General features: G+C 58.3%; 1 long non-coding RNA gene across 1 annotated transcript; it reads right to left on the bottom strand.

Moving 5' to 3' along the window:
- Positions 1 to 14,009: 14,009 nt before the first annotated feature.
- Positions 14,010 to 22,743, bottom strand: LOC100594295. Its single transcript, XR_004033264.1, has 3 exons — positions 22,632 to 22,743; positions 15,691 to 15,712; positions 14,010 to 15,259 (listed from the first exon to the last, which is right to left on the bottom strand). It is a non-coding gene; the product is annotated as an uncharacterized LOC100594295 (long non-coding RNA).
- Positions 22,744 to 23,122: the final 379 nt, after the last annotated feature.

The following is a 23,122-nucleotide window of genomic DNA, read 5'->3' as shown; positions in this document are numbered from 1 at the left end:
TATAAGTATGAGAGTCACTAGATCAGGGCCTTGGTAATAAAATGAAATTCCCTTCCAGTTCAGCTGCCAACACAGCCGCAGGCAGGTTCTCTCATCTTCACTCGGTCACATCTGCAAAGACCCTATTTCCAAATAAGGCCTCAGTCTCAGGTGCTGGGGATCAGGACTTCAATGTACCTCTTGCGGGGACCCAGGGCCGGTCCACAGCAGGTGGGACCGCATCTGTAATAGGCCCAAGGTGCTTCCTCCTGCACCATCAATCCCAGACACCTGGGTGTGGTGTCTGAGTTCAACAGCCAGGGAGGGGCCTGGACCTGCATGGGGGCAGCCAGGGCAGGGGCTGTGTTGGGGACAGGAGGGGCTGCTGGCACTGCCACAGACACAGGATAGGGCAGGGGTGCAGGAGCCCTGCCCAGGGATGATGCCCCCTCACCTCGTGACAGCTGGGGGACACTGGCTTGGCGACCCTTTCATGACACCACCAGCCTCCGGCCTCAGCCCCAAGAGAGGCTCCTGTCTTGCTTCTTCTGGCCTCAGCACCACAGTGACCTGAGGTCTCAGGTCCAACAGGCTGGGAAGGCCAGAGCGGCTCTTCCTGGGCTGCCCAGGAGGTCTGCGAGGGGGCTTCCCCCACTCCCAGCGCTGCCCGCAGTGTGAGCTGAGTAACCCTCAGTGAGAGCCAAGAGCTCCCAGGCTCAGTTCCTTCATGTCCAGTGAAGGGGTTGACCAGAGGCCCCCACCTGAACTGGTGCCCGCAGGCACCCCTGTCCGGAGGCCACCGTTCCAGCTCTGTCGCAGCACGGGGCTATTATTTAGAAACCTGTGCTGGGCTTACAACTTAAAGCAGCGGTCCCCAACCTTTTTGGCATCCAGGATGGGTTTCGTGAAAGGCAATTTTTCCATGGACAGTGAGGGTGGTGGTGGTTTCGGGATGAAACTGTTCCACCTCAGATCATCAGGCATTAGAGTCTCATAAGAAGGGTGCAACCCAGATCCCTCACATACACAGTTCACAGCAGGGTTCTCAGGTTCCGCGCCTATGAGAATAACGCCACCGCTGATCTGACGGGAGGCGGAGCTCAGGCGGGGACACTTACTCACCCGCAGCTCACTTGCTGCTGCGCAGTCCAGTTCCTAACAGGACACCAACAGGTCCGTGGCCCGGGGGTTGGGGACCTCTGACTTAAAGGACACCCCCCAGCCTGATAAGCACAGTCGCTGAGCACAGGCTGGCACGGAGGCCGGCTGGCTGCCCCTGAGGGAACTGGCTCTGGAACCTGCTCTCGCAGCAGGGTCAGCTGGGATGCTGTCGGGTTTTAGCAGGACTGGGTCAAATCTGGCGTCTGGAACTCAGAAGGGAAATCAGACATTGCCGGGCCAATCATGGAAGCGGCCCCTCCCCAGAGAGCTGGGGAAATTGAGGCCCAGAGAGACGTGTGGAGTCACTGGTGGGACACGACCACCTGCCTGTGTCTGCTCCAGACCAGCCCCCGTCTCTGCCCCGGGCATGGTTCTGTTTGGGGACAGGAAGACACGGGCCTGGAACTCCGGGGAAAGGCTAGAAAGGGCCTTGGGCCTCCCAGCGGAGTGGACGCTTATCTCCACCAGAGCGCACAGAGGCTGGACGCACAGCGCCCTCTGTGCTCACGGGTTCATTTGTTTGATGAATTTGTCATAACTTGAAAGGCTCTGGTTTATATGCTAACTTCCTGTTCCAGTTCAGTGCCAACATAACCACAGGCAGGTTAATTGCGTGTCCATCAACATGCCTGGGGAGTGAGCCAAGCCCTCCCTCCCGCCTTCGTGGCCACAGATTCCTGCAGCCAGAGCGCTCCGACCCGTGGGCAGGGGCTGTGGCGGGTGCCAGCCCCACAGGAAGCCCTGCGTGCCAGGTGCCACAGCCAGGCCTGCCCTGGGGTGCAGGCCCCCGGTCCTTCAGTCCTTCCTGTGAAGTAGTCTAGCTGGGGTGGGAAGGGAGGTGCCTGTGACTGCTGGAGAGACTCATCCAGACACCCTTAACCAATAAAATGCTCGCCACCCAGCAATTCTACTTCCAGGGATCTCTCCCACCACCGAGTCCCACCAGGGTGCCCCGACGTAGAGGCAGGACATTTGTGGGAACGCGCCGGCGGCACCTGGGGCTGGACACAGGCTAAGTGCCTGGGAGGGGGCGGCTGGGTAAGGGAGAGGGGAGCCGAGGCCATGCAGCCTGGTAGCCATCGAGAAGAAGGAGATTACGTGGACAAGTGGTTAAAGACCTTCTAGGTGCTGCTCTGGGACAAAGGTGAGGTGCCACGCCCATGCTGTGTGTGGGACTTTGCTAAAACCAGATGGGAGGGGAAGGGTGCCTGGAGGGTCCCTGCACTGTATAACCTTCTATGCCTTTGAGGTGTAAAAACAGCGTTGTTTTACCTTCCTAAACTGCTGTAACAAATTTCCACAAAGTTGTTCATGTAAAACAACAAAATTCTATTCTCTCACAGGTCTGGAGGCCACAAGTCCAGAATCACGGTGCCTGAGGGCCGTGTTCCCTCTGGAGGCGCCCAGGAAGGCGGGGTTGGGGGAACCCTTCCTGGTCTCTTCCAGCTTGTGAGGACCCAGGTGCTCCTGGGCTTGCAGCCCCGCATGGCTCCAGCCTCTGCCTCCACCTCCACGTGCCTTCTCCGCTCTGGGTCTCAGTCATCCTCTGACTTTCCCTTTCTCCAATGCCTAAGTGTCATTGGATTTAGGGCCCAGCCTAAGTTCAGGATGACCTCATCTGGAAATTAGATGTCAATCAGAAGCTGGAGGTTCATGGGGCTCCCACTCTATGAATGCAGGGTCTGTGTCCTGGAAGGAGGTGACAGTCCAAGCAGGACCTGGACGCCTGAACATCTGGGAACCCGGGTGTCTGGACGTTTGGAGCCTGGACATCTGGACACTAGGACACCTAGACACCTCCACAATGCCCCTTTCCCTAAGCCCAGGTTTCCCCGACTGGCCTCGTGTCCAGGGCCCACAAGGAGGAGGGGGTGGTGGTAAGAAGGAAGGTGGCGGAAACCACCACTGAGGCATCGATGTGTATTTGAGACTTCAGAACCGAGTGCAGCTGAGAGTGTGGACCATGCAGAGACCAGCCGGCCAGGCCCTCTGTCCCAGACTGCACCCCTGGGGAGTCCCCGCCCACCTCGTGTGGTGCTTTCCCACATGGCAACCCCAAAGCCAGGAGGTGCAGTGTTTGAGTCAGGCTGCCTGGGCTCTGTCCACAGCTGGGGAGCCTTGGACGAGGGACCTCTGGTGCTCATTTGGACAGTGGCATCATGGTGGCTGCCTCGGGGCTAGAGGGATTACCCAGCGGGACAGCCCAGGGGTCACCTTTCTTTTTTTTTTTTTGAGATGGAGTCTCGCTCTGTCACCCAGGCTGGAGTGCAGTGGCGTGATCTCGGCTCACTGCAAGCTCCGCCTCCTGGGTTCATGCCATTCTCCTGCCTCAGCCTCCCGAGTAGCTGGGACTACAGACACCTGCCACCACGCCCGGCTAATTTTTTGTATTTTTAGTAGAGACGGGGTTTCACCATGCTAGCCAGGATGGTCCCCATCTCCTCACCTCATGGTCCGCCCGCCTCAGCCTCCCAAAGTGCTGGGATTACAGGCGTGAGCCCCCGTGCCCAGCCTCTTTTTTTTTTTTTTGAGATGGAATCTCGCTGTGTCACCCAGAGTGGAGTGCAGTGGCACGATCTCGGCTCACTGCAACCTCGGCCACCCGGGTTTAAGCAATTCTGCTGCCTCAGCCTCCCCAGTAGCTGGGATTACAGGCGTGCACCACCACGCCTGGCTAATTTTTGTATTTTTAGTAGAGATGGGGTTTCACCGTGTTGGCCAGGTTGGTCTCCAACTCCTGAACTCAAGTGATCCACCCGCCTCGGCCTCCCAAAGTGCTGGGATTACAGGCGTGAGCCACCACACCCGGCCAGGCCACCTTTCAACAGACAGCCCCGGTGGCCGTTCTTGGGTGGGACTGATCTGGTCCTGCTGCTGCCTTCACTGAGCAGCATCGGGAGAACCAGGAGGACTGCGCTCCCAGCTCTGCTGGGTCTGCTCTGGAGTTCGGGACTCATGATGATATCCCTGTGTGTAGGTTTGCAGAACGAGGTGGTGCGGGAAGGGTGGGCCCTGGGTCCCACTGACCAAGGCTCTAGAACTTCCTTCTCCATGTTGGACGCAGGCTCGGGCCGGAGCTCTGTGATGCACCAGAGCCCTGCTGGGGGTGGGCGGGGAGCACAGAGCCCCAAGGTCCAGGGGCAGCTCTGCTGTCTCTGCCCAGTGGGCCCATGGCAGCCTTAGTGGGGAGGCAGGGTACAGAGGGGTGGCAGAGGACCCTCGCCAGAGTCCAGGGTCCCTCGTGCCCCCAGGCCTTCTCTGGGGAGACCAAGAGGCTTGGAGGTCCTGGGGCAGCTGCCAGCCCTTTCTGGGCTGGCTCTTCACATGCACAGACTTGCCCTGGAGCTCCCCGGCCATGATCTGCCTTCACAGAAACCCCAGGGGGCCGGATGAGAAGGCTCCAGAGAAACAGGCCGTCGAGGAGCTTGCATCCAGTTGGGGGTCCCTCGGCCAACTTGGTGAGGACACACAAAACGCAAGATAAATGCCCAGAGGGTGTGTCTTGTGGTCCCCAGCACGGGCCTGGTGGATCTCGGTCAGCCTTTCTTTGACCCTGGCGTGGGGGCCGCCAGTGCCTCCTCATGGCCGGCCCTGCTCCCGGTCACTGCTGGGTGCCGATGACCCCCTCTCATTCTCCCAGACACTCCCTGAGAGAGACTCGTGTGAGTCCAATTTTCTTCTTTCTTTCTTTTTTTGAGGTAGGGTCTCACTCTGTTGTCCAGGCTGGACTGCTGTGGTGGGAGCAGCGTTTAATGCTGCCTCAACCTCCTGGGCTCAAGCGGTCCTCCCGCCTCAGCTTCTGGAATAGCTGGAACTACAGGTACGTGCCACCACACAGATAATTTTTTGTTTTTATTTTGTAGAGATGGGGGTCTCATTACATTGCCCAAGCTGGTCTTGAACTTCTAACCTCAAGCAATCCTCCTGCCTCGGTCTCTCAAAATGCTAGGATTACAGGCATGTGCCACCGTGCCTGGCTTAGTCTGATTTTTTTTTTTTTTTTTTTTTTTGAGACAGTCTCACTCTGTCACCCAGGCTGGAGTGCAGTGGCGATCTCAGCTCACCACAACTTCTGCCGCCGAGGTTCAAGTGATTCTCTTGCCTCAGCCTCCTGAGTAGCTGGGATTACAGGCACCTGCCACCGCACCTGGCTAATTTTTGTATTTTTAGTAGAGACTGGGTTTCACCATCCTGGCCAGACTGGTCTTGAACTCCTGACCTCATGATCTGCCTGCTTTGGCCTCCCACAGTGCTGGGATTACAGGCGTGAGCCACCCCTCCCAGCGAAGTCTTATTTTCAAATGAGGCTCAGCAGAGCCAGGAGCTACCTGGTCACCCAAGGGCACAGGCAGATCTGGGAGAAGGTGGTTTCCTGTGGGGTCCTGGGACCTGTTGCAGACAGAGCTTCTAGCCCTGCTCCTGGGGAGCCTCATTCTAGATACCCAGGGAAGTCATTAAGCCTCAGTTCCTGGGCCCTGGTCCCTGGCACCCCAGAGCCTGCCTGGCCTCCGACCCCCAAGCCTCTCACCTTTTCTTTTCCTCAAGGCTCCTCTCCCATTTTGTAAACCTTCTCCTTCAAACAAACCCTCTCAAGGCTGGGTCCCAGAGCAAAGATCCTCAGGGTTGGCCAGGCGCGGTGGCTCATGCCTGTAATCCCAGCACTTTGGGAGGCCAAGGTGGGCAGATCACCTGAGGTCAGGAGTTCAAGACCAGCCTGGCCAACATGGTGAAACCCTGTCTCTACTAAAAATACAAAAATTAGCTGGGCCTGGTGGCACGCACCTGTAATCCCAGCTACTCAGGAGGCTGAGCAGGAGAATCGCTTAAACCCGGGAAGCGGAGGTTGTGGTGACCTGAGATTGTGCCACTGCACTCCAGCCTGGTGACAGAGCAAGACTCCACCTGAAAAAAAAAAAAAATCCTCAGGGTCCCCCGGAACCTCCTGGAGCCAGGGACAGCCACATCTGGATGGAAACTGTAGTGCCCTATGGGGTCAGGCACGTGCTAGAGGCAGCCAGGTCCCAGGGGAAGAGGAAGGAGAGGTGGTGCTGGCCTAGGGGGCAGGGGTGCGGGGGACAGGGCTAAGCCGGCCGTCTCTGCCAGAAGCAGGCAGCCTTTCCCAAAATGGACTTTGAGAGTTTGTGATATCATAATTGACGTCGCTGTCTGCCAGAGTCAGGAACTGGCCCAGAGTGTCATCCATCCCCTTCACTCCAGCCTGACACAGAAGGTGGAATTGTGCCCCCCAAATATGTCCAAGTCCTGATGCCCTCATACCTGTGAATGTGGCCTTATTTACAAATAGGGTCGGCCGGGTGTGGTGGCTCACACCTGTAATCCCAGCACTTTGGGAGGCCAAGGTGGGTGCATCACCTGAGGTTGGGAGTCTGAGACCAGCTGGACCGACATGGAGAAACCCCCTCTCTACTAAAAATACAAAAAATTAGCTGGGCGTGGTGGCGCATGCCTGTAATCCCGGCTACTTGGGCTGAGGCAGGAGAATCACTTGAACCCGGGAGGCAGAGATTGCGATGAGCTGAGATCACGCCATTGCACTCCAGCCTGGGCAACAAGAGCAAAACTCCATCTCAAAAAAAAAAAAGAAGAAAGAAAGAAGAAAGAAAAAGAAAGAAAGAAAAGAAAGAAAGAAAGAAAGAAAGAAAGAAAGAAAGAAAGAAAGAAAGAAAGAAAGAAAGAAAGAAAGAGAAATATGGTCTTTGCAGCTATAATCAAGCTAAGATGAGGTCAGACTGGAGTAGAGTGGGCCCTAATCCAGTGCCTGGTGTCCTTCTAAGAGTGAGACACTGAGGGCGGGCGCGGTGGACCACACCTGTAAATCCCAGCACTTTGGGAGGCCAAGGCGGGCAGATCACGAGGTCAAGAGATGGAGACCATCCTGGCCAACATGGTGAAACCCCGTCTCTACTAAAAATACAAAAATTAGCTGGGCATGGTGGTGTGCACCTGCAGTCCCAGTTACTCAGGGGGCTGAGGCAGGAGAATCACTTGAACCCTGTAGGTGGAGATTGCAGTGAGCCGAGATCATGCCACTGCACTCCAGCCTGGGCGACAGAGCAAGGCTCTGTCTCAAAAAAAAAAAAAAAAAAAAGACACTGAGACAGTCCCAATGCCGATGAGCTGTGCACTTAAAAATTGTTAAAATGGTAGATTATATATATAACCACAATTTAAAAAATAACCACATAAAATTTTAGGAGCCTGAAATTATGGGGCGTGTATACAGTGAGGGACTGCACCACCCGCCGGCAGCTTTCCTCTGTCAACTCCTAGTGAGAAAAACACTCACCCACCAAAAAAAGGAAAAATTGAAAATGGTTCTGATTTCGAGGGTAAGTGCTAGCTTGCTTGCAGGGCATTTGAGTATATGAAGTCAAATGGACAAATTCAAACCTGGGCCTTGTTACCAGGCAAGTTACTGAAATACTTCATTTAGTTTCGCCACCTGACAATATACAATTTTAGAAACAGTATGTATACAAAAAAAGAGTGAGGCAGAGAGAGATTGGAGACCACCTGAAGCTGGGACAGAGGCCACGACAGGCCTCCCCGCAGAGCCTCCGGAAGGATCCACATCGCCGCACGTCGGTGGCCAGCTTCTGGCCTCTCAATCTGTAAGAAAAGAGCTTCCTGCCATTGAAGCGCCCAGTCTGGCCATTTGTTGCACAGCCAAGGACACCAAGGCCTGGACCCAGCTGTGTGCGCGCCCTGGGGAGGCAGAGGGTGAGGGGGACTCTCTGCTCCCAGGGTCGGTGCTTGCGGGGGTCTCCCAGGAGCAGGATGAGGCAGGGCTCCTCCCTCCTCCAGTACAGGTTGGGAGGCCTCAGGGGGCTCCACCTGCCAGGAATGCCCATGGGCCCAGGAGGCACAGGGTGGGGTTCCCTGAAATCTCTGGAAGCTGGGGCTGGGGGAAACAGGCTGTTCCAGGGAGGGGCCCTGGTGTTGCGGCCACACACACGGGCTGGGAGGGATCCGGCCTGTGCCTGGGCACTCAGCCTGAGTGTTGGGGACCAGGGCCTGTGCAGGTCACGTGGCCTCCACGGTGTCAGCTCCAAGGGACACTGCTCAGCCTCCTCTTAGTCAACCCGGGGACGACTCCTTCCTGGTGGGACCTCCCTTCTTGAGGCTTCCAGGAGGCGCTCCTGTGTCTCTGGTCTCTGCTTCCCGGCCCCTCCTCCCTCCTGAAGCTCCATCCTGTCCCCAGCGTCCCTGAGATGACCTCATCCACGCCAGTTTCCCACTCCGTGCTCTACGGCAGACTCCGGAGTCCACATCTCCAAGCTGAGTAGGCGTCCCTCACATGCTCCTGCTCGAACCGGCCGCCTGATGACCTTGAGCCCAGCAGGTGGCCACGCAGAGCCCTGAGTTGCCATGGAACCTGCTGGCCCTCTGGCACCCATCTTAGTGAGGGGCCCCCCCACCCCAGGAGCACAGGCCTGTGGCTGTGTTCCTGTGTGGCTCTGCACCCACACCCACATGAACACTCACAACAGATCCTGGGCATCTTCAAAATTCAGGCAATGTCCAGCTCGGGCCTTCCCAGCCACTCGGCTCCCTCCCCAACCCAGCACTGTCACCTCCTCCCTGGCCCTGCCTTCCCTCCACTGGGACCTCCTCTGGTTCCCTCCCTGCAAGCAGCCAAGGCTCCAAGCCCTCCATGGGCCCCCCCAAGGCACAGTCCCAGAGCCAAAGTCTTCCCCTTGGCCTTCCAGGACCTCTGGAATCCAGCCACTGGCTCAAACCCTCTGACCCCATCTCTCCTCCCCTCCCCATTTCCTGCCCCCACTGAAGGCCCAGTGGCCTCCTTTCCTTCCTGGAAGCCCCAGGGCCTTTGTGCCTGCCAGTCTCCCAGTCAGAAATGCCCCCCGGTCAGGGCGCGGTGGCTCACACCTGTAATCCCAGCACTTTGGGAGGCTGAAGCAGGTGGATCACGAGGTCAGGAGATCGAGACCATCCTGGCTAACACAGTGAAACCCTGTCTCTACTTAAAATGCAAAAATTAGCCGGGCGTGGTGGCAGGCGCCTGTAATCCCAGCTACTCGGGAGGCTGAGGCAGGAGAATTACTTGAACCTGGGAGGCGGAGGTTGCAGTGAGCCAAGATTGCGCCACTGCACTCCAGCCTGGGCGACAGAGAGAGACTCTGTCTCAAAAAAAAAAAAAAAGAAAGAAAAGAAAAAGAAATGCCCCCCAGCTGTATGCCTCCTCCTCGCCCACAGTACTCTACTCCAAGGTCACCTTGGCTGCCCCGTTGAACACTGCAGCCCCTCGAGCCGCTATGCACACCCTCAACAACGTAGGCGCCAGCGCTTGGCTCCATGTCGTGTCCCAGCTCCTGTGCACCCACGCTGGCCCTGTGTGCCCATGTGGTGACTGAACCAAGCGGCCAGCTGACCCATGGGGTGCCCCTTCCCTGAGAGCTGCTTCCTTCCTCCTCCGCAGGGTACTTGGAGACTGGCTGCGGGCTGGGCCCCTGTCTGGAGCGCTGAGGCCTGCCTGTCGGCCTGGGATGACTGCAGAGGCTGCTGTCAAGGCAGTTGTGCTCTGTGGCCAGGACAAGCAAGCCGACCTAGGGGCCCAAGAAACCAAGATGAGCTCTCCGGCCCCACAGCCCAGCCCTGAGCCTCTCTGCTGAAGCCAGCCCGTGCGCTGACAGCGGTATGGGGCCTGGATGATTGGCGCAGGAATAAGCAAAGAGACCCTGGACCCGAGGGTGGGTCCAGAAAGCGGCCCCTCCCCCTACGCCGATTTATAACAAAGGCGCCTGCAGAGCAGGGGCAGAGGTGGCCTTTCCCTGCCACATGTCCAGTATCAGTTGGACATTGACAGAAGAAAGTGACCCCATCCCCACAATTAATTTAAAATGAGTCACAGAGCAGGCTGGGCATGGTGGCTCACACCTGTAATCCCAGCACTTTGGGAGGCTGAGGCGGGCGGATCACTTCAGGCCAGGAGTTCAAGACCAGCCTGGCCAACATGGTGAAACCCTGTCTCTACTAAAAATACAAAACTTAGCCGGGTGTGGTGGCACACTCCTGTAATCCCAGCTACTCGGGAGGGTGAAGCACAAGAATTGTTTGAACCCGGGAGACAGAGGTTGCAGTGAGCTGAAATTGCACCACCGCACTCCAGCCTGGGTGACAGAGAGAGACTCTGTCTCAAAAAATAATACTAATAAAGGAAATAAAATAAGTCACAGAACAAAATGTGAAAAATAAGCCCCAAAGTTTCTAGAATAAAACATAGCAAAATCTCTTCAAGACACTGTTGTCAGGCCAGGCACAGTGGCTCACACCTGTAATCCAGCACTTTGGGAGGCCGAGGTGGGAGGATCACCTGAGGTCAGGAGTTCGAGACCAGCCTGGCCAACATGGTGAAACCCTGTCTCTACTAAAAATATAAAAATTAGCTGGGTATGGTGGCGGGCGCCTGTAATCCCAGCTACTTGGGAGGCTGAGGCAGGAGACTCACCTGAACCCAGGAGGCGGAGGTTGCAGTGAGCTGAGATCGCACCACTGCACTCCAGCCTGGGTGACAAAGTGAGACTCCGTCTCAGAAGAAAAAGAAGACACGGTGGTCAGCAAAGATTTCTAACACAGAACACAAAGGGACTCGCCATAAAAGACTGGGCTTCCTTAAAATCAACAACTTTGAGACACCATCAAGAGAGTAAAAAGGTAAGTTGCAGACGAATGTACTGTTCGCCCCGGTGTGTCTTAATAGATTCTGGACCAAGGTCTTCTGCCCAGAATATATCAAGAACTCCTACAAATTGACAAGAAAAAGATAAACAAACCAATTTTTAAAATGGGCAGTACATTTGAACAGGTACTTCACAGACCTGAAGCACACTGAAAGGGCTAAATGCAGTGAAAAACTGGTCAGCCTCATTAGTCACCAGGGAAATAAGCATTTAAACCATAATGAGATACCACTTCATACCTTCACAAAGGCTAAAATTACAGACTGACTATTCTTTATTTTTTTTTTCTTTTTTTGGAAACAGAGTCTCGCTCTGTTGCCCAGGCTGGAGTGCAGTGGCGCGATCTCGGCTCGCTGCAAACTCTGCCTCCTGGGTTCAAACGATTCTCCTGCCTCAGCCCCCAAGTAGCTGGAATTATAGGCATGCATCACCACGCCAGGTTAATTTTTGCATTTTTAGTAGAGATGAGGTTTTACCATGTTGGCCAGGCTGGTCTTGAACTCTTATTTTTTTTGAGACGGAGTCTCGCTCTGTCGCCCAGGCTGGAGTGCAGTGGTGCAATCTCGGCTCACTGCAAGCTCCGCCTCCCGGGTTCACGCCATTCTCCTGCCTCAGCCTCCCGAGTAGCTGGGACTACAGGCACCCGCCACCACGCCCGGCTAATTTTTTGTATTTTTAGTAGAGACGGGGTTTCACCCTGTTGGCCAGGATGGTCTCGATCTCCTGACCTTGTGATCCGCCCACCTCGGCCTCCCAAAGTGCTGGGATTACAGGCATGAGCCACTGCGCCGGCCCTTGTGCATTTCTTTAGGGATGCCGTAACAAAGTTCCCCAATCAACACCGGTGCAACACCAGGGCATTCCCTCACAGTCTGTAAAGCCAAGGCCTGGAATCAAGGCGTGGGCAGGATCTGCTCCTTCTGAAAGCTCTGAGGGAAAATCCTTCCAGCACCTCTCCCCAGCTTCTGGGGACTGCAGCAACGCCCCCCGAGTATCTGTGTCTAGTCTCCCTCCGCCTCGCTCTTCTAAGGACACCTGTCATTGGATTTAGGACCCACCCAACTCCAAGATAATCTTTGTAAATGTCATTAATTAATTTGTAAATGTCACCTGAGATCAAGAGTTCAAGACCAGCCTGGCCAACGTGGTAAAACCTCGTCTCTACTAAAAATGCAAAAATTAGCCTGGCGTGGTGGTGCATGCCTGTAATTCCAGCTACTTGGGAGCCTGAGGCAGGAGAATCGTTTGAACCCAGGAGGCAGAGTTTGCAGCGAGCTGAGATCGCACCACTGCACACCAGCCTGGGCAACAGAGCGAGACTCTGTCTCTAAAAAAAGAAAAAATAAATAAAGAATAGTCAGTCTGTAATTAAATGTCATTAATTAATGACATTTACAAAGATTATTTTTCCAAAGAAGGTCCCTTTCATAGGATCTGGGTGGACACATCTTTTGGGTGCCACCATTCAACAAGGCCCAAACCAGAAATAACCCAAACGTCCATCAGTGGGAGGCTGGGTCAGCTTGCCGTGGTTTATTCCTACAATGGAATATAATTCAGCAACAAAGAGAAGCCACTGATGCGTGTGGCAACCCGGATGAATCTCCCAGGCATGATGCTGAACTCAAGCAGCAAGATAGGACCGAGGCCTGAGGAAGGTGAAGCTACCAAGTGGGCCTTAGCAGCAGACCCCGGTCAGGGCTTGGAGTGCCGGTTGAAGACCCAAGGGCTGCACGAGAATCTCACGGGTGAGAACATGTCGAGCTTGCAGCCCAAAGACGGGAGCATTTATTTATTTATTTATTTTTGAGATGGAGTCTTGCTCTGTCACCCAGGCTGGAGTGCAGTGGCGCAATCTCGGCTCACTACAACCTCCGCCTCCTGGGTTCAAACAATTCTCCTGCCTCAGCCTCCTGAGTAGCTGGGATTACAGGCATGTGCCACCACGGCCAGCTAATTTTTTTCACCATATTGCCCAGGCTGGTCTTGAACTCCTGACCTCGTGATCCGCCCACTTTGGCCTCCCAAAGTACTGGATTACCGGCGTGAGCCACTGCGCCAGGCCGATGGGAACATTTTACCGCCTGGATGTTGTACCTTGACTGAAAAGGGAACCCCAACCAAGCCTTGAAGCTGGGGTGGGTGCAATTTGAGTTTGGGGAGGGTGGTGAGCAGGTGCTGGTGGGGCTGGGGGAGTGGGTGGGGCTGGGGGATTCCGGGGGTGCTGGGGGAGTCGGGGGCTCTGCCTTTTGCAGCTTGGCCTCAGGCACTCACTCCACATCTCTAAGCATCAGTTTCTCCATCTGTCAAATGGGCGACTGAGCCCCACCTCAGACACTGCAGAGAGTGCCAAGCCAGGCAACTTCTGGGGGGCTTAACGAGCATTTATCCTAGTCCATCTGCCCCGTGGGGAGAGCCCACTCCACAGGGAGGCAGCTGGGCCGGCCTCGAGGCAGGAGGCTGGAAGGAGCACTTGCAGGTGTGTGCGTGAGCAGGCCAGTGTGTGCTGATGCACGTGTGTGTTCACATGAGCACATGCATAAATATCTCAAGTGAAATTAACATCGGGAAGAGTCCACCAGAAATGAAATGACACACGTGGGCTGGCTCAGTATTTTTTTTTTTCAGATGGAGTTTCGTTCTTGGTGCCCAGGCTGGAGTGCAATGGTGTGGTCTCGCCAGCCTCTGCCTCCCTGGTTCAAGCGATTCTCCGGCCTTGGCCACCCAAGTAGCTGGGATTACAGGTGCCCGCCACCACATCCAGCTAACTTTTTGTATTTTTAGTAGAGATGGGGTTTCTCCATGTTGGTCAGGCTGGTCTCAAACTCCTGACCTCAGGTGATCCACCCGCCTCGGCCTCCCAAAGTAGTGGGATTACAGGCGTGAGCCACCACGCCAGGCCCCAGTCTTTTTTTTTTTTTTTTTTTAAGAGAGAGTTTGCTCTGTCACCCAGGCTGGAGTGTAGGTGGCACAATCTCGGCTCACTGCAGCCTCCACTTCCCGGGTTCAAGCAATTCTCCCACCTCAGCCTCCCGAGCAGCTGGGATTACAGGTGCCCACCACCATGCCTGACTAATTTTTGTATTTCGGGGTTTCACCATGTTGGCCAGGCTGATCTCGAACTCCTGACCTCAGGTGATCCACCTGCCTCGGCCTCCCAAAGTACTGGGATTACAAGTGTGAGCCACCGTGCCCGGCCAAGACTCTCTTTGATGTCAGAAAAAATACTGAATGCCAGAATCTGGGCTCATGGTGTGTGGGCGGCTACACATCAGGGTTCAGCATGTATGCTGAGGGGTCTGCCTCGGCCCCTCCATTCCTGGGCCCAAGCAGATGGGGTAGCAGGTGGGGAGGGTCTCAGTTGCCTGTGTGGGCTTTCTGGCCCACCTCACTCTCCCCTCCACCCAGGATGGGGTGTTCTGCTGGGTCAGGGAGTCTCAGGGCTCCCAGGCAGTCTGAATGCTGGAACTTGGGCACCACTGCACTGGGTCCCCTCCCCAGGGCGCAGCAGGCCCTACATCATAGGGCACGCCCACCCTACCTCCCCCTCAACCCCACTCAGGCCAGGCCCTGCCTAGGCCCCTTGGGGCTGCAGTTTCTCAGGGAACAGCACTGCCCAGGGCACCTCCCCTATGGCAGCCACTGCCCGCCCTGCCCTAGGCATCCCTCCCAGCGGCCCCGCAGGGGCATGAGGGTGGCAGCATGGCGGCAGGCTCCCTGTGCAGTGTGCTTCCTGCCAGGGAATTCGTAGGCCTCCTGCTGGCGTCACACATCCTTGACCCTCCCTGAGGGTCCTCCCAGGTCTCCCAGGCCTGGGGCAGGGGGCAGAGCAGCAGGAGACAGGAGTGGTGATCCACCAGGCAAGGGGCTGACGAAGGCATCCTCTGGGATCCCTGGCCAGGCTGGGGCCAGGAATGGGAGAGGCTCGGGGGGATGCTGGGGCAGAGCCCGGGAGCTGGAGGGGAAGCAGGCGGGGAGAGAGCAGAGCCCCGCTGAAGGGAGCCACAGTGAGCCCTGGGCACAGGTGGGACAGTCCTCGAGTCCTCCTTGGCCAGGAGACTCCCAGGAGGGATGGCAAGAAGGCAGGGGTGGGCTGCCAGGGGCCTGCGGAGCCCACCCACATCTGCCAGGCACCGCCTGTATGACAGGCCAGCTCTCAGCGTGGTTGAGGTCCCAGGTCTCTCCAGCGCCCAGCAATGCCCAGGTCCCAGACAGGACAGGTTCCTGCCTCCCTCTTACCATCAGGACCTGCTGGGCATCTGAGCTGCCTGGGGTGTCACAGGTGAGCCAGCAGTGGCAGGTGGGAGGTGACATGTCATGGGTGAATCAGCAGTGGGGGGTGGAGGTGTTGAGCCAGTCCTGGGCGGCGTATGGCTGGATAGGAGGTGTCCCAGGCCACACTTCGAAAAGGACAAATGGACTGGGTCGCTGCCCTGGAGCTCATAACATGCACCTGGCTGTGTCCCCCCGCTCCCCACCCCTCACCCCCCTGCTCCCCCCACCCCTCTGTTCCCCTCTGCCTCCCCTCACATCCTCCCCACTCTCCCACATCCCCCCAGCTCCCCCCGCTCTCCCCACCCCCTCCCGGCCGCCCCCCTCCTCCTGCTCCACCCCACCCCCCCCCGCTCCCCTCCACTCCCCCATCCCCCCCGCTCTCCCCCCACTCCCTACCCCCACTCCCACTACTCCTCACTCCTGCTCCCCACCCCCCACGCTCCAGGCAAGCCTCAGGGGTGGTGGCTGTGACTGCAGGAGCAGAGCCAGAACAGCTGGCGGAGACCAAACCTGGTCATCCTTCACAGGCTGTGTGGCCATGGGCAAGTCACTCTACCTCTCTGGGTCCCGGTCTCCACATTTTCAGAGTAGGGGCAGTTTCTCTGTGCCCTGAAAGTGGCTGGGAGTCTAGGCGAGGTGACAGCTCAGGGCAAGTTCTCAAGGGCCCAGAAGCATCTGGGGTGCAGGGGAGGCTCCAGGATCCCCAGTTTCCTACCTTTAAATGAGGTGACTCGAGACCCTCTGAGATGAAGGGACCCTAGACGTTGATCATTTTGACCTCCCATCTCTAGGAGCACGTCCAGAGTCTGCCGTTCCTTCCAGAAAGGAAAAAGGAGAACTCACACCAAGGTCTCCCTTGTTTAGCTAGGGGGGGTGGGAGTCGGGTCGGAGGGCAGCCAGGAAACATGAGCACGTTCGTCATGGAGGGCAGGGGCTGCACGGGCGGCCGGGCAGGGTGAGCCCATGGTCAGCACCAGCGGCGAGATGTCATCTCCCTGTGCCTCAATTCCCTTCTCTGTAAAACAGAACTCTGCATCCCCCCCACCCCATGCCGAGGTGCTGGGCAAACCTGCGAAGGTGCTGGTGCCCGGCCACCCTCAGTCAAGGTGGCAAGAACCCCTCGGTGAGTGGACGTGGCCCCGCAGGGATGTAGGGGATGAGGCAGAACCCAGGGCTCCCCGAGTTCCAGGTCCACGCTCCCCTGCACGCGGGCCCACCGCCGCCCTTTCCAGAGAGAAAAAGAAATTTCTGTCTAAAGCCAGTCAGAACGCCCCCAGACTCCACACTGGTGATATCCGAATCCCCCCGGACACCAATGTGGCCTCAGTCCTTCCTCCCAGCCGGTTCGCTCAGCCCTTGCTCCCTGCCGGCCCCCAGGTCCTGGTCCTTCTGCCACAGGCTAGCAGGCGCCCCACAGCCCGATGGCGGCTCAGACGGAGACTGGGGTACTGGATCTCCTGGGGCTAACATCACAGCCACACCCTCCGCCGGGCTGGGGACAGCTGCCCACGGGCTGGGCCAGGCCAGTGCTGGGATTATGTCTGGAGCCACCCAACAAAGGACCACAAATGGGGCAGCTGCAAACAACAGAAGTTTATTCTGTCCCGGTCCTGGTGGCCAGAACCAAAATCGAGCTGTCGGCAGGACTGTCCTCTCTCCGCAGGCTGCAGGGGAGGTTCTTCCCACCTCTTCTGGTGTTTGGTGGCCCCAGGCATCCCGTGGATATGGCCGTGTCACTCCCGTCTCTGCCTCATCTCCACGTGGCCTCTCTCGCCTCCATCTCAAATCTCCCCCGACCTCTGTCTTCTAAGGGCCTTTGTCCCTGGACAAAGACCCTTTTCCCAAATAAGCCTGTCATGTTCACAGGCTCCAGGTGGACCGATCATTTGGGGGCCACCACTGTACCCACTGCAGTGGAGTCAGGGATGGGGCCACTCATGGCCATGAGGACACAAACAGGTGTGGGGTCTGAGAGCAGCAGGCAGGTCACCCAACACCAGACAGGAGCAAGCCCACCAGGGGTGGCCGAGAGAGCCGGGAGGGTGATCAGGTGAAAAGCCTGCCCTCAGAGGAAGAGATGGGACATGGCACACGGCGGGGCCTCACCCGCAGCCTCTGGTTCTCCCCGTGCCTTGGCGCCACCCCTGCTCCATCCGGTCCCTTCACTCCCCTGTTGGAGAGGGTTTTCCCACAATGGCCTGGACATGGAGGGCTCGGGAGGTGGGTGACCTGCCTGGTGTGCCCAGCTGGAACTGGCCGACTTGGGCCCAGATCCATGTGAGTCCCGGGCCCCGCTGCCTCCTGAGACCAAGGAGCATTTCCCTCTCTGGTGATGGGCATGGGAGCTCCTGGCAGGATGGCGACCATCTGGCGGGTCGGGAGAGGAGGCAGCTGCTGCACCCTCGGCACTGGCTCTCAGGGATGGCTGGGCTGTTAGGCCCGAGCTAGACCTGCTGCTGCCGTGTGGAGAAGAGGTGGCCCCAGGAGCCCACTGTCTTGGGTGTGGGCCATCTCCAAGCCTGTGCCTGTCCCCATCACACACCAGGCAGTCCCCACCAGCGCCCACATCCTCACCAGGGCTCTCCACGGCCCCTCCTCTGGTCCCCACCCATGTATCAGCTCCTCACAGTTCCAAGGGGCCACCCAGCATCCCCGGGGCCCAAGCCCTTGGAGGATGTGGTCTGGGAGGGTGGAACAGACACCTCTTCCCCAGGCCTGCCTCTGATGTGTCACCCAAACCTTTAAACTTTGCACCTCAGGTTTATTTATTTTTTTATTTTTATTTTTTTGAGACAGACTCGCTCTGTTGCCCAGGCTGCAGGCTGTGGGGTGTGGTGCTATCTCGGCTCACTGTAACCTCCACCTCCCAGGTTCAAGCGATTCTCCTGCCTCAGCCTCCTGAGTAGCTGGGATTACAGGTGCGCGGCACCACACCCAGCTAATTTTTGTATTTTTAGTAGAGATGGGGTTTCACCACGTTGGCCAGGCTGGCCTCGAACTCCTGACCTGAAGTGATCCGCCCACCTCAGCCTCCCAAAGTGCTGGGATTACAGGCATGAGCCAATACACCTGGTGGGACCTCAGGTCTATAATCATCTAAATCACCCAACAGGGGGAGGCAGCAAGACCTGGGCAGCGAGGGCCAGGCAGGAGGGCCATCTGCCTGCCCCTGCCTGTCCCCTCCCCACCCCCAGCTCTCCCAGACACTACAGCCTGGGGCAGCCCCTCCCCCAGGGCCCCACCCTCAGCCTCCTGTGCAGGTGAGCAGGAGCAGGCAGGCTCACTGGAGCCAGATGACGGAGCTGGAGCCCCTGCCCCACCCCACCTGCATTTGAGGGGTGGGCTCTGCTTCTGGCCATGGGGGAGGACAGACCCTCACACTCCACAAAGCCTGCCCCTTGGCTGCTCGGCTGTCTGGGCCAATTCTGGTTGTCCTGAACCAGAGGCCACCAAGGGCCCCCGTGGAGGCTCAGAACCAAAATCCCACATTCTCGGAGGTTCTTGGGGTCCTCAGGGTTGGGTAGTGCAGCAGCGTGCAGGCTGGGAGGGAAGTCTGGGATCAAATCCTGGCTCCCCTTCTTCCCGTTTGGTGGCCTTGATGGGGAGTGAGGGCTTCCTGGTGACTGAGCCTTGCTTTCCTCGTGTGTCCTGGGCTTGGAGAAGTCCTTTCTGGAGGAAGGAGGGTCCCCTCCTCTTGGTCAGGGCGGGGAGGAAATGTGCCCCAAGGAGGGATGGCAGTGCCCACTGCGCCCATTTCCTCTTCCCCCCACCCCGGGCTCCTTCTCTGATTCCGTGTTGGGGATTCTTTCCTGCCCCTCAGAGTCCGAGGCTTCTAGGCCTGTGCTGTTCATACCTTGACCCCACCCCAGCCCCCATGTTTGCAAGCCCGTGTCCCCTGGAGCCGCTTGTCACACAGGACCCTCTCCTGTGGAGTCCCGGGGCTCCACTCGCCCCCACGGGGTTTCCAGCTTGCAGCCCGGGGTCCTAGGACAGGTGCAGGGAGGCAAGTGGCCCCCAGCCCACGGAGCCACATCATGCAGAAAATTCGGCAAAACCCAGCTTCCTCTGAGTGAGGCGGCTGTCCCAGGGCGAGCTCGGTGAGGGCAGTTGCCCCGCTGCCCCTTGGCCATGGCAAGGTTAGGCTGTAGCGTGGGCAAGACTCAGGGGTGCTGAAATCGGAAGGGGGGTCCAAAAGGGGGTCCAGCCCTGCCCAGCAGCCTCACCACCTGGTGGCTCATCACCCCCACACTGGGCGAGCTGCCCCCCCTCCAGGGCAGGGCTCCAAACTGCTGTAGGGGAGGCTGGCCAGCGGCTCCCCAGGCACCTAGGGGAGGCTGTGGGCAAACAGGCAGTCCAGAGCCTAAAATCACTCCAGGGGCCTGTGGGGCAGGGACAGGGCTGAGGGGGCCTGGCACCCTGTGGGTTCCCCAGCGGTGTGGCTGGGGACATGGGGACAGAGCCCACCTCGCGGCCTGTGATCTCTGGCCCTGGACATTTGTTTGGAGTAGTGTTCATTGGTTTGTTTTGTTTTCTTTTTTTTGAGACGGAGTCTTTCTCTGTCACCCAGGCTGGAGTGCAGTGGCGCCATCTCAGCTCACTGCAAGCTCCACCTCCTGGGTTCGAGTGATTCTCGTGCCTCAGCCTCCCAAGTAGCTGGGACTACAGGTGCCCACAACCACGCCTGGCTAATTTTTGTATTCTTAGTAGAGACGCAGTTTCACCAAGTTGGCCAGGCTGGTCTGGGACTCCCGGCCTCAGGTGATCCACCCGCCTCAGCCTCCCAAAGTGCTGAGTGGGTCACAGGTGTGACCCACCATGCCCGGCCTGTTTTGTTTTCTGATTGCAAAATGAATACATTTCAAAAGGGAAATTTGAAAAATATAGAAAATCCTAAAAAAGAGAATAAAACCCACCCGTCAACCCATCATACTATACCCAGGTGCACTACCTCCAGCTTCCAGGTCCCCCAACCTCAGCCAAAGGTCTCCACATACTTCTCCCTTCTGTAATTGGGTCTTCCCGAGGGGGCTGGGGCCTGGGTGGATGGATGCCCAGGGTGGGGGCTACCTCCTCTGGACTACCAAGACCTCCCCAGCAATGTGGTGCATGCTGGAGCCAGACCAGGACTGGGGTGTACTCACCATGAGCTTCTGTTGCCATCTGGGCCTGGGCTGGGAGCAGGAATCTCTAAGGAAGGCCAAGCATGTCAGAGTCATCGGGATCAGGGCCACCCTCTCCATCCCCCAGTGTCTGCAGCCATTTTCATAGGAAAAAAACTGGGTTTAACAAAGCTGTTCCAGACCTCGGGACCTGAAACTGATTTCTACCCTTCCGTGTGGCCCTAAGGCTTCCAGGCACGAGGCGCATAGCTCGGGGAAGACAGTGCCTCTGACACTCATTTAAGAGTTAACTGAGGCCAAAAAGCTGCTCTGCACGCCCCTCTTGTTCAGAGGCCCACTGATTCCCTGGTCCCATGGTCACCACGGGGTATGGGTGCAGACAAAGCCGTGTTCATGGAAGCTCTGGGCCTTATGACAGTGGCACAAGGACCCCATTCTCTGCTGTCCCCAGCTGCATCCCCTCCCCCAGCTGGCCTGACATCAGAGACAGCGGGTCAGACATCCCGGGATCCCCCACTCCCACCCCAGGGCGCAGGCTCAGCTGCTGGGGCTCAGGGAAATTCACAAGGGGGCCTGTGCTGGGGAGAAGGGGGTGGATGAGCTGCCTGAGTGGTGCAGACAGCTGCAGCTTGGCCCAGCAAGTCTTCAGCGGGAAGCTGCCTGCATTTTTACAACTGATTTTTGAACCTGAAAGTGGAGGTTCACATCCAGCCTGTTCAACGTAATCTTGTTGGTTCCAGTCCAACGTGACCTTTTGGAATCTCGTTTCCAGACTTTTGCCATATATTAGCAGTTCCCCCCTGCTGCAGGCTGCGATCTGCCTTGTTGGGGCCTCATCCCAGAGAAACAGGCTGGCCAGGAGCATTCGGAGGGGTTTCCCAGGGAGAGCTGGACCCTGACACATCTTTCGGTGGGTGCTGTGGCCAAGACGTCCAATGGCTGGTCATGAGGCCCATTTTGTTCTGCTCCTGGTCTACAAGGTAGAAGTCGGGATGCATCATGTCTGCCCCAGCCATGAGTCTTAGGGTTGTCCCAGGCCCAAAAGCCAGCCAACCCTAGTACTAGTTTTCCAGAAGAATCCAGAGCCTGCGCACCCAGGCCCTCAGTGTGAACAAGGGCACGTTATTTGCTCGCACAGTCTCCTTCTGCTCATCTGTAAAATGGGCATGGCCACCATGCCCTCTGTGTCCCAGGCTATCTAGAGGGTTGAGCAGGCAGGGTAGGATCTGGTACCCACGATGCCCCCGATGCCCACGCAGGCCAGAGAGGGGAGGAATGGAGTTGGATGACGCCTGGCCCTCCAATGCCCTCTCTGGGCTCTGAACCAGGGTTCTGTCCGTCCCCCGGGGCTGCCTCCCACAGGCCAGGGCTCCTTTATTCTCCCTGTTGAGCACCTGGGGCGTGGGGATGACAGCATCATTTCCCCAAGCAGCCCCCACAGGGCTCCCTGGATTCTTTGAGAAGCACATGCGCCGGTTCTGGTCTTGGCTCCGTGTACCCCAGCACCACAGGACAAGTGCAACAAGACTAAGGCCTGCAGGGCCGCGGCAAGTGCCCGGAGGGGTGGAGGAGGGGGTAGGGGGTATGCCGGCGCCCGGCAGTGTCGCTGTCCCCGCGCCACCGCCCCCCCTTGCCCCCCCGGCGTGACCTTCCCTGCCTCGCGTACAAAGGCCAGCAGAGCAGGCGGCGCTTTTAAGGACGCGGCGGCGCGGCGGGTTCGGTGCCAGGAGGCGCCGGGGGGCGGAGGGAGCGGGCGCTCGAGGCCAGAGGAGCGACCCCCGGCAGCCACCCAGGCGCGCCCCGCTGGTCACTCGCTCTCTGCTCCCACTTGCGCCGGCCGGGGGCGGGGCGCGGCGGCGAGGGTGGGGGCTGGGCAGCCGGGGTCCTCCCTCCCTCGCTGTGCTGGAGGCAGCGGGGCGCTCCCCGGAGCTGGGGCGCGGAAGGAGGGCCGAGGGCGCGTCGAAGCCTCATCTGGCCTGGGCCCTCCAAGCCGGAGCGACCCGGTTGCGGGGCCCCACTCTGCCTGGCCGCCCCCTGGGCGCGTGGAACGGGAGCCGAGGTTCCGCCCGAAATGCGGCCGGCGAAGGGGTGCGGTCCGGTGGGGTCGCGCGCCCCCAGCACGCGGCCTGGGCTCCGGAATCTGGGAGAAGCCTCCAGCACGGGCTCCCGAGCGCACAAACTCGGGGACGCCCTTCCTCCCGTCCCTGATCCCCTCCCCGAAAAGCGAGGGGGACGGGCCTGGTGGGAAAGGGATTCGGTTTCGCTCCGCTCTCGTCAATTTTCTGTTTAATGTCACCGGGCCCCACTGTGGGAGTAGGAAGCGCGTCACCCGGGCCATAAATTTGCGGTGATGGCGCCTCCGGCCGCCTCCCCAGACAGAGGGACAGGGCCGACTCCGGAGCAGGTGGGGCCGCCAGGACTCGACCCCCGCGGTAGGCGCTGCGCGGCTTCTCCCGACGCGGGTCCCTCGGGCGCGCTCGGCCGCCCATCCCGCCGCGGCATTTCCAAAGGGCTTTTGTTCTGGGCTTGGATGTAGAGGCTTTGATTTTTTTACCACCCGCCTCAGGAGACTTTTTGCTTGGAAAAGTCCTGCTATTAAAAACAAAAACCAATCAATTCCGGAGGGAAGAAAATGCCTCCAGTGTGTGTCTGCACTTCCCCCGGGCCGAAGACGGTAGTCGGGGCTGCGTATTGCCCGGACCCGGGGTAGGGGAGGCGCAGAGACCCGGCCCTAATGGACTTCGCTCGGAAAGGCCCCGGCGGAAGTGGCCGGGAGAGCGGGCGGCTGCGTGGGTCTGGGCCCTGGCCTGGCTCCTCCGGCCTTCCTGCCATGGCTGTTTGGAAAGGGATTTCTGGGGACTCTCCCTT

The sequence above is a fragment of the Nomascus leucogenys genome, chromosome 14 (assembly GCF_006542625.1).
Source record: "Nomascus leucogenys isolate Asia chromosome 14, Asia_NLE_v1, whole genome shotgun sequence".
In the NCBI taxonomy this organism is placed as follows: Eukaryota; Metazoa; Chordata; class Mammalia; order Primates; family Hylobatidae; genus Nomascus; species Nomascus leucogenys.
Note: the sequence above shows the minus strand (reverse complement) of the source record. Positions and strands in the feature narration are given on the sequence as shown.